This window comes from Lathamus discolor, chromosome 4 (genome assembly GCF_037157495.1).
Source record: "Lathamus discolor isolate bLatDis1 chromosome 4, bLatDis1.hap1, whole genome shotgun sequence".
NCBI classification, from domain to species: Eukaryota; Metazoa; Chordata; class Aves; order Psittaciformes; family Psittacidae; genus Lathamus; species Lathamus discolor.
Window position 1 is genome coordinate 36,415,646 of NC_088887.1, and position 14,407 is coordinate 36,430,052.

At 41.9% G+C, this 14,407-nt stretch overlaps 1 long non-coding RNA gene across 1 annotated transcript; it reads left to right on the forward strand.

Annotated features, from left to right (window-relative positions):
• The first annotated feature begins 7,801 nt into the window (after nucleotides 1-7,801).
• On the forward strand, nucleotides 7,802-14,396 carry LOC136012619 (uncharacterized). The gene is made up of 4 exons (XR_010611857.1): nucleotides 7,802-7,876; nucleotides 8,008-8,124; nucleotides 8,563-8,645; nucleotides 14,268-14,396. It is a non-coding gene; the product is annotated as an uncharacterized LOC136012619 (long non-coding RNA).
• The last annotated feature ends 11 nt before the right edge of the window (nucleotides 14,397-14,407 follow it).

Sequence of the window (14,407 nt, forward strand, 5' to 3'; positions counted from 1 at the left end):
TGTTTTTTGTCTTTTGCTTTTCAACCACACTAGGTTTAATAAACTTAAAGCTATGGGAGCGTTTTCTCTCTCCACTTCTGAAAACTTTCACTTGCTGTTTCATTGTTCAGACTAAATACCATATTCTCCAGTATGGACTTGCAAGCCGACTGCCATGGAGTTCAGCATTGACTCTGAAGATGAATGGTTCTCAGACTGATATGGACAGATGCTAAACTCTCTGCCTTGACATTGTCATAAAGAACGCTCATGTTGCTCTCGTCACCAGTTCCAAGGTAGCATCACGTTGACCTACATCTAAGAACCTGGTGGGAGAGCTTGGAGACTGCTGGAGTAGTGGCATCTCTCACTTTGGAAGGCACAAAAAGCTGATGCTGAAGAAGGACTGGATAACTGTTATCCAGAGATCTTGGCTCAGTAGGAATTACAGTTCTCTGTTGCCCATTGTGGGCTGAATGTGATCTTGCAATTGACTTTGTCTGGCACAAAAAGCATGGGCAACGTTCCTTTGTTCTGCTTTAAATTATCTTGAAGGGCTCTACACTTGCTTGTTGACCAATGAATATAGCTACTACCTTTGTCCTAATTGCCTAGTATTCACAGAAAAGGTGAGTGTGTCTGCTCGCTTCCACATGATACCGCTTGTCTCAGTCATGGATGTCTGTATTTGCTCGCCTGTATTTTCTGCAGATGGTTCGGTTACAACCTCTTAGCTGGAACTTGGAGCTTTCCAGTCCAACCAGTCCTGTAGAAACTGTCTCACATAGCTGAGGTTTTGTCTTCCTGCATTTTGCACTGGTTGACGTGCTCAGTAGGTCTGAAGTGACACAGTTTGTGTTAAGCGATAACGCAACTTTGCTGCTTCAGAGCCAAATTTTCATTAGGGAAGATGAGTCCTTCCCAGGCCTGCTCACATAGGTCGTCACTACCTGGTAACAGGTCCTTCTGGCATTGATGAAACCAACAGAAGGGAGTTGGAACAAGGTCTTTACTAACACTTGGAGTAATTACCAAGCAGGGCTCACTGTACATCTGATAATTTCTAAAGGTAGTGTTCCTGTCTGGGACTACCCCAAAAAACTGGTTTTGCTTTGTGTACATTTTGATTAAAGAAATGTGGGGTTGGAGGCTTTTAACTGAAGGCAGATAATACATATTTTGGCATCTTGGAGAAGTATGTACTAAGAAGTCTATGGCCAAGACTGGACAGATCTCACTCAAGTGTTTCATTCAGATGGTGGAGACCAATGCAGATAAAAGTGAAAAATCCATTCCTAGATTTCCTTTGAAAATTGGATGTGGTGATGTAGCTCACAGCATCTCCTGGATACACTTTAAGTCACTTGGTGTGAAGTTCCTGTCTTGCAGCAGATGATTACTACACATTCTGGTTTATTCCTGTGGAAAGAAGCCCATCCCCATAATGGCAATGCTGAATTTATACGTTGGCCAGATTTGTCACAGCTACTTGTTTCCATATCTCTGAATGTTCTGATCCATAATGGGCTGCCAGCACTGAATGAAGCCAGGATGTGAAGCAGGTGGCAGCAGGTGAGAGCTGCAAGGCTCATTGCTGAGGGCAGCAGAAACTCCAACAGGTCTGGCCAAATTCTTGCCCTGGGAAAATGGAGCCATTGCCAGGAGTTTTGCAAACTAGACAGAAGTGTGTATGCGGGCAGCAAACTGACTCCAGCATGAATGTGAAACTTCCCTGTGACCACTTAAAAGGTAACCCTTAAAATATTCATGTGATCAGGGTTGGAATTTGTTTCAAGGGCTTGTTACAGATGGCAGCTCTTACTCTTGCCACACTTCCTCCTATTTATCTTGAAGACTAATTTGATTGTTTCCGCAGTCTCTGCATCAAGGTCCTTGCAGATTGTTGGTTGTGTATTTTTTACCTGCTACGGTTTTGAGGGAGAACTTTCTGGAAGTCAGTGTTAAGTCTGCACCCCATTTGGTGGCCACCAGCAAATGTCATCAAAATATTTCATACTTTGCAATTGGGAAGACAGTGGATTGGCATCTGTAAGACAAACATGTCGCGTCTCTTATCCTGGGCCTCTCTGGGTATATGGAAAGCTGCCTGTATTTCTCTAAGATGTTCTACCTGTAGTTACAAGCCAGACTTGAGACTTTGAAACTGTGAAGAAGGTTAATTTGTGCACTCTCACTGTTGAGAGTACTTGAGTGCAACTGATTGTCATTTCTGAAAAGCTTTACATTAGCAGAAGCAGCATTTTATCTTTTTAAGAGGAAATGTATTTTTAAAATAGACCCTTTACCAGAAACCAGACTTTAATGGTACTTCTGTAACCTAAACTGGAAGTATTCTTTTGTATGGGGGCTACCACTACCAATTTGCAGTCTTCCACGTTTTATTTCTTTTTCCATTTTGACCAGTGTGCATTTTCAAGGAAAACACACAGCTTTGCCAGTCACACTAAGACCTAATTTACAGAGGGAGGAAGAGTGGGCAGTAGAGGCTAATCAGAAATTAATTACTTTTCCCCCCAAGGCGTGAACTGGTTCTAGAGTCCTCCTTTGTTTATGTGCATGTGCATCTGTGCAGAGAGCCAAGCAGTGTCCCTCATGTTAGTTTGCTTCAGCTTTGCCAGAGCTGTACCTTGTGACAAGGGAATGCTACTGCCTGAATGCCAGGCAGCCACCGTCAGCTGACGTGTCGCTTACTCCTAAAGATCACCAGCAAGTACTGTAGCTTTAATGAAAACCTTCTCTCCGAGAAAACTCACCCTCCTTAACCTGACTGATTTGTTACAAACCTGTCAAACGTAGCCAAATCTAATGAGTAATAACACTGTACACAGGGTATGCATTTACTGGGCATGTGTATATATTTTTGTACGTTTTTACGGTTATTTCCTACACTTAATTTTATGATGTTCAGAAGAGATGCGTCTGAATCTGGTTAAAAACAAGAAGCTATTCAGAAAAACCCAAACCTGTCGCCTCCTGTAGTTTCTACTAAGATCTGTGCCCAAGCAAATACGCAGATTTATAGTGCTATGCAAATACTACTTTGTAAGTTGTCTCTTAAATTTTGCTGAAAGTAGTTCATGCTGTTTTTACTGGGCTTTCAGAAAAAGATTAATGCAAAAGACTCACCTTGTAAAATAAAATAGCTTTGGCTGTGTGAAAGTGCTGTATATTAGAATCTCATTCACGCTTTCAGTTGCTTATTTTAACTGTATGGGATTTTGGATGTAATATGCTGGCATAGAGGGTTTTTTAATGGTGCCTGAATGAGAAAGGGTGACTGCCCAGCATCTGGGTGTTTTGCAGTGTTATCAGTTATGTGCTGTAACTGGGAGATCTGCATCCTTTTCCTGTTTGCCATTCTGGTCTTTGTAACTAAACATGCACTAAGGGCTGTTGTCTTTTTGCTTTTGTTTCCATTTATGCTTTTTGGTCTGTCCTGCAAACTGATCTGTGTGAGGGGCACGTCTGCAGCAATAATCTGGGTGGGTTGTTTTCTGGGGGCTGCAAGTAAAGAACAAGCTGAACCCCATGTCCATTCCCAGTCATTGAGCCACTTACTGAGAGCTGCAGAGGGACGGTACATTGCCATACTGTTTGTAGAAGTTTCACAGAGCTCCTCCAAATGACCGTGGATGATGGGGAGGGATGTTCCTTTCCAGAAGAGTCCTCTGAAGTAAACCCAAAGCTGTATGGTCTGAGATGTTGAGACTCCAGCACGGTAAGCTGGTTGTATGGGTTACTAAGCTGTAGATTAAACCAGTTTCCAAAATCTGACATCTTTTAAGCTTCTGTTATTTGCTGGAAGATGAACACCTTGCCCCTTCCTCAGCTGTATGCCAACATCATGCACTCCTACCTACTAGAGCAAACCAAGACATACTGGAAGTTCACTTAGCATTTTTGCTCCCTTCCCATACCTTTATGAGAAGGCTGCGCAACAGAAATGGATCTCTACAATTCCTACCCCTTGTATAACCCTGGCCTGCCTCTCTGCCTGCTTGGTCCCCTAAGACATCAGCTCTGCTTTGGGACGTTTGTGCCTGTAACAAGTGACAGGCATGTGTTCCTGTCATCTTTTTGCTAGAGTGCAAGCACTGAGTTCTTAGTTTCTCCTGTAGGTTTTTCCATGATCCTTTGCTCCTTTGACTATTCCATGTTGTGCTGAGCCGCCTTAAAGACCCTTTTGTGGAGAGGGTGGGCTCCAAGTTCAAGAGTATGCACACAGAAGGTTCCTTTCTGTGACTTTGCACAAACACAGCTTTTCTTCTCTCTGTGCCACCATTGAGACTCCTCAGACTCATGCTTCATTTTTAAAGGATGATAATTTTGACCTGGAATTTTTAATGCTTTTTTCCAGGACTACTATTTAAGCTTTAAAGTGAGAAATATGAGTCAAAGTTTTTACTAGTACAGAATATGAATAATTAATTTTGTTATGATGGTATGATCCGTAGTACCTGCATGCAGAAGCCAAGCCATGAAAAGCAAAGCCACAGCTGGTGCTGGAGCAATGTGCTGTCTTGCCATGCGCTGCTAAAAAGACATCACTGCTGTCAGTTCTTGTCCCTAGAAGAACCTGTTTTCTCTCACTGCCTATCCACCTGCCCTTCTGCAAGTCCTATTTCCTGAGCTGCTTTCTCTTGGTGAACCAGCCAGTGACAGACATCACAACCACACATACTGGAGGAGCAGAAGTGGTCATCAGTAGGAGGTATGGGCAAGGGTAGGTGAATGGGGCAGTGTGTCACCACAGTATTCAATGGCCGCCACCACTGTATGAGGCAGCTGTGGAAATGAAAATGCTTGCCAGCTGGATGAAGGCACAAGGAATGTTGTTGGGTGGTTTGTTTCTGTACTAAGCAATCCATATAGCAGTGAACTTTAGGTTTTGGGAGCTTCTTATACAACTTCTCTTTAAACTGCAGACACAGTAGGAAGTTCACTGTGGTGGTGGTGGCGCTTTGTAGGGGTTGCTCTTCTAGATTCCTTAATCTCACTTAGTTCACCCTTTTGCAATGAAAGTTCCAATACTGCATTAATACATTTGGGAAGACAGCCTGTACATCTAAAACTGTAATCTGTTCCCGAGAGGCTTGTTAGACTGAATGCATCTATGAAACAAAACTTTATGTAAATATAACAGGGTTTTTTTTATAGGTAAATATAAGCTTAATAACACTGTTATGAGTTAATTAAATACCCTTCTGGATTTTGCTATTCTATGGATTCACATCCATGAACATATATCTATATATATATGTCTATGTCAGAGTCCAATATGCTTTGACTGGGTTGTTTTAGATACCCACAGGGTGGGTGTAATGTTTAATTCCCACTATGGTGGTCTGCCTAACTCTGGAAGATTTTTACACCATGGGTCAATTCACTCAACTGTTGATAGCTCTTCATCTAAAACAAAGGTCACCCTTCACGTGTGTTTGTGTTGAGCTGAAGTCAGCTTGCTTTGCAACAGCTGTGCTCAGTCACACATTACAGTATTCCCTGAGCTTCACAGGCACATCCCTCTTACCAATCTTCACTCAGCCACCTTCCCTTCAGAGGGGTTTATTGGTCAGCTACGATAATACCATCTCAAGACACGATATATGGTATGATAACAATATATTACATTATATATATATATATAAATCCCCTATAATGCCAACATTATTGTGTTCCTGCTGTGACGAAGGCATGTGCCAAAGGGGCAGGATTGGTGAGCTGGCTTGAGCTGCACCACCTGAGGCAGCATGGCTGGAGCAGACATTCCTGCTCACTGCCTGAAAGGCAAAGCACATTGCTCTCCAAGGCATTTGCTAGAAAGCAAACTACCAAAAGCAGATACCAGGTTGTCATCTGTGGTAAATGCCTCTGCACAGAGACTGACACATAACTGTAAGGCTATAATGGGTAGGTTTCCAGGGGACTGACTGTGAAGAACATGGTACAGAGCACATTTGACTCTGATGACAGGTTATTTTTCTTTTCTTACTGGCACTTACAATGTGAACTGCCTTTGTTTTCATCTTGCTGATGTAGGGCAACATTTGCAAAAGCTGAATTCAGCAGTGGCCTAGTTGTGACATCTCTTTTATTTATTTCTTCAATGAATTTACAAGTGGCTATGAACTAGTGGCTGCTTCATTTATGAGGAAAATCAGCGTAAGAAAGTAGGTGGGGTTTAAGAACATGTATAAATCTCCCACCTTGGCTGCAATGAATTACAAACTACACGTGTTTTCAGGAAAATGCTATTTCTCCTGTGCTTCCCAACAGCTCAAAGCTCCTTGTCAAAGGTAAGAGAGTGCTACACTCTCCTTTTTTCCTATCTTTTAAATCAGCTGTAGCAATGTTGTATGTCAAGATTAGGGCTGGAAGATGCATCTTTCAGTTGTAGACTTTTACCATGCAAAACCACCCAACTGCACTGTTGCAGGCTGCTTCTCTCAGTCCATGAAGGCTCTCATGGCAGTGGTTTGGGCTCTCCCCTGACATTTGTATTTCCCCATCACTCTGGGAAGTGTGAGCTCTTTCATGGTTGTTTCTAGAAAGAAGAACAATGCTGCACTTTATTCCATCTGACCAAAGCTCTCCACTTTATAATCCAGCCAGGTACCGCTCATGGGGCAGAATGGAGGCCTGCAGCTTGTTTGCCCATCAAACGTTTTCATTTACGTGGTGACATTTAAGACAATGAGTTTACTTGACCTAAAGCCTGTTCAGACCATTGCGGTGACTGGGGTGTGTATTTGTGCATTGCTTGCTCTCTTTGCTAGCAGGGAGGTTCACAGCAAGACTCACAGACTGAACATGATCCACGAGTTTGCCTGGCAAATCCTGTGTTTCTTATCTGATTAATTTAATGGTTCACTAAAGGATGGAGAAGACCTTCTCAAACTGCTAAGAAATGCTTCCTTGAAAGGGCTTTTGAATAACCTGCATCTGTGAGGGGTTGACAAGACACAACCACATGGTGCAGAATGGAACCCAGTATTTTTGGGGAGGGAAATTTGCTCAAACCAGGGTTAGTTCCCTGTCAGATGGGTATGAACAAACATCATTCTCACCACTACCCCCAGCCCAGAACTGCAGCAACCTGAAAACTTGTTACTTCCTGAGCCTATGCACTCTTCTGCTGGAAGCCATACAAGAAAGCAGTTAGCCTATCTAAATTAAGTGCCGCACATAATGGAGTATCAATCACTGCTGTTAACTCCACAGCGATAACGTGGTTAGGGAGAACAAATTGCACTGAGGTAATATGGGTGGGTTTTTTTACTCTCAAAGAGATCTCTCAGTGCAGCAACCTCTGGAGCTAATATTAGGTCTGGGAATTTCACAGGCACTAATAGGATTAGGCACATGACTTCCTTTTCAGTCTGATGGAAGTCAAGTGTTTAATTCCCTTGGGCTTCTCTTGAGATTTCAGCACAGATTCAGAAGTGGCACCCAAACCATCAGTACACCTAGATCTCCTCTGATTGTCCCCCAGGCAAGGACAGAATTGCTAATCCACCATCAGAAGGGCAAATGGCCTTCCCAAGGAAAAGCACTTGGTGTGCAACCTGTGACAAAACAGTTCATGCTCCAACTCAAAATGTAAAACAAAATATCATAACTTCATATAGTACCTTTTCAAAATATGAAATAATAGAATTGTGTTCTTTTACTCACAAGAAGAAACTTGTTCTTATTTACCAACAACTCATTTGGGGCATGGGATGGGGGATGTCAAGCTTAAGTCTTACTCAGCTTCAATTTGGTGTTTATGGCAAGGTTCATGGTGCCTTTCCATCTTCAGGAACAGCTGAAAAATACTAATGGAGTGTTAAAAGTAGTGAAGACCTGCTTGCAGTGCTGCTAGAGGGCTCTGGATGTAAGTAGCATCATCTGTTAGAAATATTTACTGTTTATTATTTGGGTGGCAGTGGTGGTCAGAGCAAGAATTGATAAGAGATCTCATTGTCCCTTCTCTCCTATCTGTCAATGTTACCTTTCGTTTTACAGCTGCCATAGCTTTATTACTAAGAGTGTCAATGTCTAATGGGATCAAATCCTGAAATAGAAACCTGTGACAGAAAAAGCCTGTGCTGCCTGGATGCCTTTATGATCTCAAAACATACGGTACTGTTGTGTCTCGGGTTGCTTAGTCCTCCTTCTCTGTGAAATCACATATGCACTGAAATTAAGAGGTGTCAATTGACAGTTTAACCTTCTGTGAGGGTCACTGCTATCACGGCATTTAGGGTATAAGGCTTTCAAAAATGAAGGCTAGTGCTAACAGAGCATCTTACCATTTGATGGTGGTGTAAGAAAAAAGTCTCCTCCTAATGGGACTCACTCTGAATGCTTTGGATGCCAAAATCCACACTTCACCCCTGCTCCTATGCATAAAAGCATCTGACATCTTCGTAACAACATCCCAGTGCATGCATAAAAGCTGTCCTCTCTATCCAAACTCAAGATGATGAGTTTGGTTATACCTGTCATGCCACTGCAGAATGCAGGAAAAGAAATTAGGACTCTAAAGTGGGGGATTCTTATCTGAATATTTACTTCTAGGCTTACGATGGCTTTCTGAGCCTCTTCAGACTTCATTATTCCTGTAGTATTTCCATTTGCCACCCAGGGAGGACCTGCATAAGGTAAGCTTGCAAGGGAATCTCATTTCTAATTAATACGGTATTTTACTTAATAACTAATAGCTTTTGACATGGTAATTTTGAAATGAGCTTTCCCGTGATGAATTCAGAGTATTTAAATAATGGTTCCCTCCTCTCCTCTTCCATCAATTTTTAATTAAACCTTGGACGTGTGAGCTCTTCCCTAGGCTGGTACAATGGACAGAGATGTTTATTGCCTAAAAAATCAAATTATAAACTTTATGGTCTCTAGTTCTTACCAGTTTCACCCACACTCTTCAGAAGCTAGTCCTAAGCAAGAGCATAAATGAAGAGAAGAAACAGCCCAGAACTACTCTGTTACAGTATGTCTGTAAACTTATGCAAAACCATAATTAGCTGGTTAAGTTTATTAATGTTTCCCACAATGTGTTTTCTAAAGGGACTTCTAGAAATGACCACACATGTGTACTTCTAAAGTGTATGAAGTGAAAATGAATAGAGTCGTGAATATATGCTGAAGGGCTGCCTTTTGCCTGGTCTGTACAGCCTCCAGCTAAGGGTGTACAAGTGCATGAACTGCAGTGTGTGGCTGCTAAAGCAACTTAAGTAACAGTGATTTTCCTCCTGAGCTATGAACTCAGTTGGCTGTGATATGGGTTAAATAAATCCTGGTCTATCTATGCACTTGTGGCAGGTCAGAACAGGTTGCACATTTCTAGCAATGCAGTCACCTTCCTTGTGGGTGGTATCAAAGCCTCTCTGCTTAAGTTGATTGTGGAAACATCTCATGACCATGTCTTACCTCCTCCTTTCCCAAAATACAGGCAGTGTTCAACTTTTTACCTTTCTGTGCTTCTAACTCCTTCTCTCAGGATAATATAACATTCCAGATAAACAAGAAATAAGCCCTTTTCTTCTAAGGTCTTCAGGGTCAAGAAGAATTTCAAAACTACACTGGGCTCTCTCCCACTCAAACTCAGTGTAAATGAGAATGAAACTCCACATACAAGCCTTCTTTCTTTTGAGCTAGGATAAGTGCATTCAATTTCTATGCAGTAAAAGCTGACTGTCTCACAGTAGCTACTGTGGCTGCATACTCAGCAGGGCTGGATGATATGAAAAGGGAGCTGCTAAGGGAGCACGTTCAGCAGCGGGTGACACAGAGAAGCAGCATTCATGACCTGCTGGTGAGAGTGCTGGATGCTGTTGGTTTGGATCTTGATGTTGAAGACCAGCTAATTAGCCCTAGTGCTTCTCTGCTGGCAGTTGAAGTGTTCCTATTTTACTGTTCTGGTCCAGGATTGACATCCTGAGAATACTCCAGAGCTTCAGGAGCTCCAGGAGCCTTCTCTGTCTGCTGGCACCTGACCTCATTTCTGCCTGTGCTGGAAGCACTGAGAAGTTGTTTGGATTTCTGCAGAGCTGTAAAAGGCTCTAGGATCACTTCATTATTACTAGTTAGTTTTTAAATAAGCTTGAGTGACTCAGGAAATGGATATAAATGACCTGCTAGGGGAGAAGAAAAGGAGGCAAGTACAGTGGTGTCTCAGCTGCAAACATGACAGGGTTGAATTACTCTGGTCTTCAGAACTAGCTTGGAGTAAGAGCCTCCAAGCTAGTGTCTTCCTCTTCCTCCTTTTATTTTGTTCATGCGGCATAGGAGGAGAAAGAACAGTTGTTTGCACCATTAGACATATTATCATCCTGATAATGATGTTCATACTTTCATACTCAAAATTTCACACTCAAGTTCACACTCAAAATTTCATATTTTGAATTTCTTTACCAAGGTGGATAAGAGCACCTGTAACATACCCAGCATTTCATCTGTGAGTTCAAATGCCTTTCTCCTCATGCCTGCAAGGTGAAGCTGCCTCTGACAGCTCAAACAAGCTGCCTTTTGGTAGCATTTTCACTGGATTAGTAGGGTTTTTGAGAGTTGTAATACCATAGCATCATGCTTGACAGTCAAAACTAAGGTAGAGGGCTTTGGCTCCCAAGATGCCTGCTGTTCAGAGACTGGCTGGGCACTGGTCTGCTTGCGGGAGATGCTATTTCCTTTGCTTCATTTTTATCTCTTTCCTTCACCTATTAAACTGTCTTTATCTCAACCCATGTATTTTCTCACTTTAATTCTTCTTCTTTTCTTCCCCTGCCCCACCGAAAATGGAGGAGTGAGAGAGCAGTTGTACGGCTGCTGGCCAGGGCCAGCCCACTATGTGAAACAGAAAAAAATGTTATTATGAAAAATCTTTGTTTGGAGGTCACCAAATAGGAACAGTGGACTATATGGATTAGAGGGCACAAGGAATTTTACATAAATGACCGTTACTGCTAGCAAAACCTGGAATCCTAGGATCTACCGTGATACTCTGGGGCCTCCATTATCTTAAGGGCTACCAGGCAGTCAGGCAAAACTGGACAGAAGGAATCAAATTACACTGGTGACACTGCTAGTTTTATCTTTGTCCTGATCAAAATCTGGTGTAGGCATTTTTGTTTTCTTCCTATCACACCCTTGCCTGGTGGGAATCATTTCCCTTCCTCAACACTATTATCTTTCTTTTCTCTCTCTGCCTCCCCAAAATAGGATGGTTCATACCATCTTCAGAATCAGCAGGAAGATTTTCAAACGTGAATTTCCCCCTGTAATGGACATTGCAGCAAAACATAAGGCAATTAGGGATACAATTTAACTGCTTTCCTTCCTTCTTCCTGCTGCTTAAGTATCTGAAAGAATTTCAACAAGGGCTGTCCCAGTAGGGACCTGAAGACTGACAGTGTATTTTAGGATTTAGTGTTATAACAATGAGCCAGGGTTTAATTAACCTTCCAGCTCTTTGGGAGACCTGAGAAAGAGGATGCAGTGCCTCCCCAAACCACTGCTGCTCCTCTTGCAGTTACTGAACACATTAATATCTCTGATACTGCACTTAGAACTACAGCTATTTTATTATGGTCAAGTTAAAGTGCTAAATATTTTACAGAGAATGAAATTCCTTATCCTGCCTTGCAGAGAATATAATTTCAACAAATCAGTAATAGAAGAGCTGGGGGAAAAATAAGGAAATTCAGGAGCAGGGAAACGTGTGGGGTATGTTGACTTCCTTTTGCTTGATACCTGTGCCATGTGGGTTTGTGCTTCACAACACATGAAATATGACAGAAGGGGACAACAAGAAATTTAACCTTCTGTTTACATTAACCAATATATGTGTACAATATACATATATGGCAGAGCTGAAACCGTTTCTTTCTCTGGAACAATGCCCACCTTTCAAGTCAGACTTCATTCCTGGTCCAGGAGGGAGAGTTCTCAAAAGCCACAGAAACTGCTCATGAAACTAGCCTAACCCAAAACAAGCCATGTAACATGATTCCTCCAGAGGAGGCCACAGAGGTGATGAGACAGCTAGAGCACCTGTCCTATGGAGACAGGCTGAGACAGCTGGGCTGGTTCAGCCTGGAGAAGGCTCAGGGGAGACTGTAGAGCAGCTTCCAGTGCCTAAAGTGGGTCTACAAGAAAGCTGGAGAGGGACTTCTTACAAGGTCATGTAGTGACAGGACAAGGGGGAATGGTTTTAAATTTAAGGTAGATTTAGATTACATTTGGGAAAAAAAAAAATTACTGTGAAGGTTAAGAGGCACTAGCACAAGTTGCTCAGGTAAGTTGTGGCTGCACCATTTCTGGCAGTGTTCAAGGCCAGGCTAGATAGGGCTTGGAGTAACCTGGTCTAGCAGAAGGTGTCCCTGCCCATGGCAGGGAGATTGGAACTAAATGATCTTTAAGGTCTCTTCCGACCCAAACTGTTCCATGATTCTATGATTCATGTTATCCTGACAGGATTGCATGATGGCAGTGACTATTGGCTGTATAAATCTCTTAAGTCATCAGCAAAAAGAAACATCAGAGCAGAACATTAACAACTGTAACTGCAAAATTTTGATGGTGGAAATCTTAAATTCTCTGATATCTTTCAAATCCTGTTACAGAGAGAAGTGGTGAAATGAGCAGAAAGTGCTGTGGCTGCAAGATTTGAGTGCATATACAAAGTAAAAGTTGGAAGAATAGGCATCAGCTGTTGAAACAGTTGGTGAGGTGCAGTTAAAATTAGCCAGAAGAGTGGAGTCTACATTTTCAAGTGTAACAAGAGAGTTTGTGCACCTTGTTTCAGACAAGGGACCATTTTTTCTGAGGTTGCTTTTCCTGCTAGCGTGTTCTCACACATCCAGATCCCTGTTCCTGTACGCATCCACTTAAGGAAGTCAATGGTATGTGCTATGGCCATGTTCAGCCAGTATGCCTCTGATGGCTTTGTACAGAAGCTAGGCTGTGCAGTACTGTTGAAAGGAAAGATTATTGTGCATTTCTGTCCACATCAACCTGAAATTCAGAGGAAGCTGAGATGCATGCAGACTTGGAATACTCTTCCTGGTCTAATAACATCTATGCAGTCTTTCCATCCAGTCACATAGATGCCTCCTACATTAATCAGCACCTTCCCTTTACTGCACCTCGAAGTCAAGATTTATCCCAGTGGTGACCTACTTGGCCAGTGAGCTTACTGCTGTAATAGAAATGATAATGCTGATACTCAGGAGAAGCATTTGTCCAGGCTCTGGGTGGCTATAAACTACCTCCAGTTCAGCTCCTCCTCTCTCACTGATTCATCATTTGAAGTGCAGGTATAATTCTCCTCTGCTAATGTGACTAGGGAAAAGCTTCAGGCGTCTGATACCCAACAAACTGAAATGATGAAGACAATTTGCTAATTGCTTTGCTGAAGAGAATGTTGTATGCATGAATGTGATTTTATCTTGCTAAGCATGTTGAAAAACTGGAGAATGATAGCACCAAGGTGGCCTTGTGTCTATGATTGGGTCTTGTGGATAAAAAAATTAATGTTCACTTAAGACATGTATGATTTCAGTAGAGACAAAGAGCATTTTAGACGTTGGTGTAAAGAGGAACATTTTAACTGCAATTCAAGTGATCCCTTTTTCCCTTTCCCACATTTTCCCCAGAATTTCCTCCATTCATTACAAAATGCAAGGTAAAAGCACTAATTGCCAAAGTTCTGATTTCCAAGTGCTTTATTTTTTTTTCCTGTATAGTTTGCTATAACAGATGTACTTCTCTACTTCCATCAGAGACCAGTTAATTTCAGTTCCCAAATCAAATTCACTTTCAAGTGTTTTTGGCAATTAAACACCTGAGAACAAAGGGAAAAGTTGTCCTTAGTATTTTAGATCTTCTTGCCTATGTTAATGTATATATATGTTTTTTTTTTTTTGTGGTTTGGATAAGATGGTTTGGGAATAAACTACAAATGCAGATGTATTTGCTTCACTTCCTATAAAAACAGCTAGCAAGGCTAGGACTTTATTTAACAGAAACAGCTATGCTGCAAATACTACAATATACTGCAATACTACAGCTATGCTATAACAACTAGTGAGAGGTGATTGAATATATATGAAATTCTGTGGTGATTAAAACTTTAATTCCAATGAACTACTGACCTTAGCTCTAATCTTTGAGAAAGGGGACAAGCACTCTATAGTGCTATAGGGGAGATCATTGGAAGAGATTCCTGCTTATTTGACTTGGGTTTGTCTGCTTTCCTTCCTTGTGTTGTTTAGGACCTTGCAGGACAGACTATTTGACAGATGCGTGACATGAGTTACCTTGGAGTTTACTGGAAGGAATTTATCATTTTCTGCACATGCACACAACAGTGTTTTTCTGTTTCAGTAAATTACGTATTTGCCACCCAGTTATT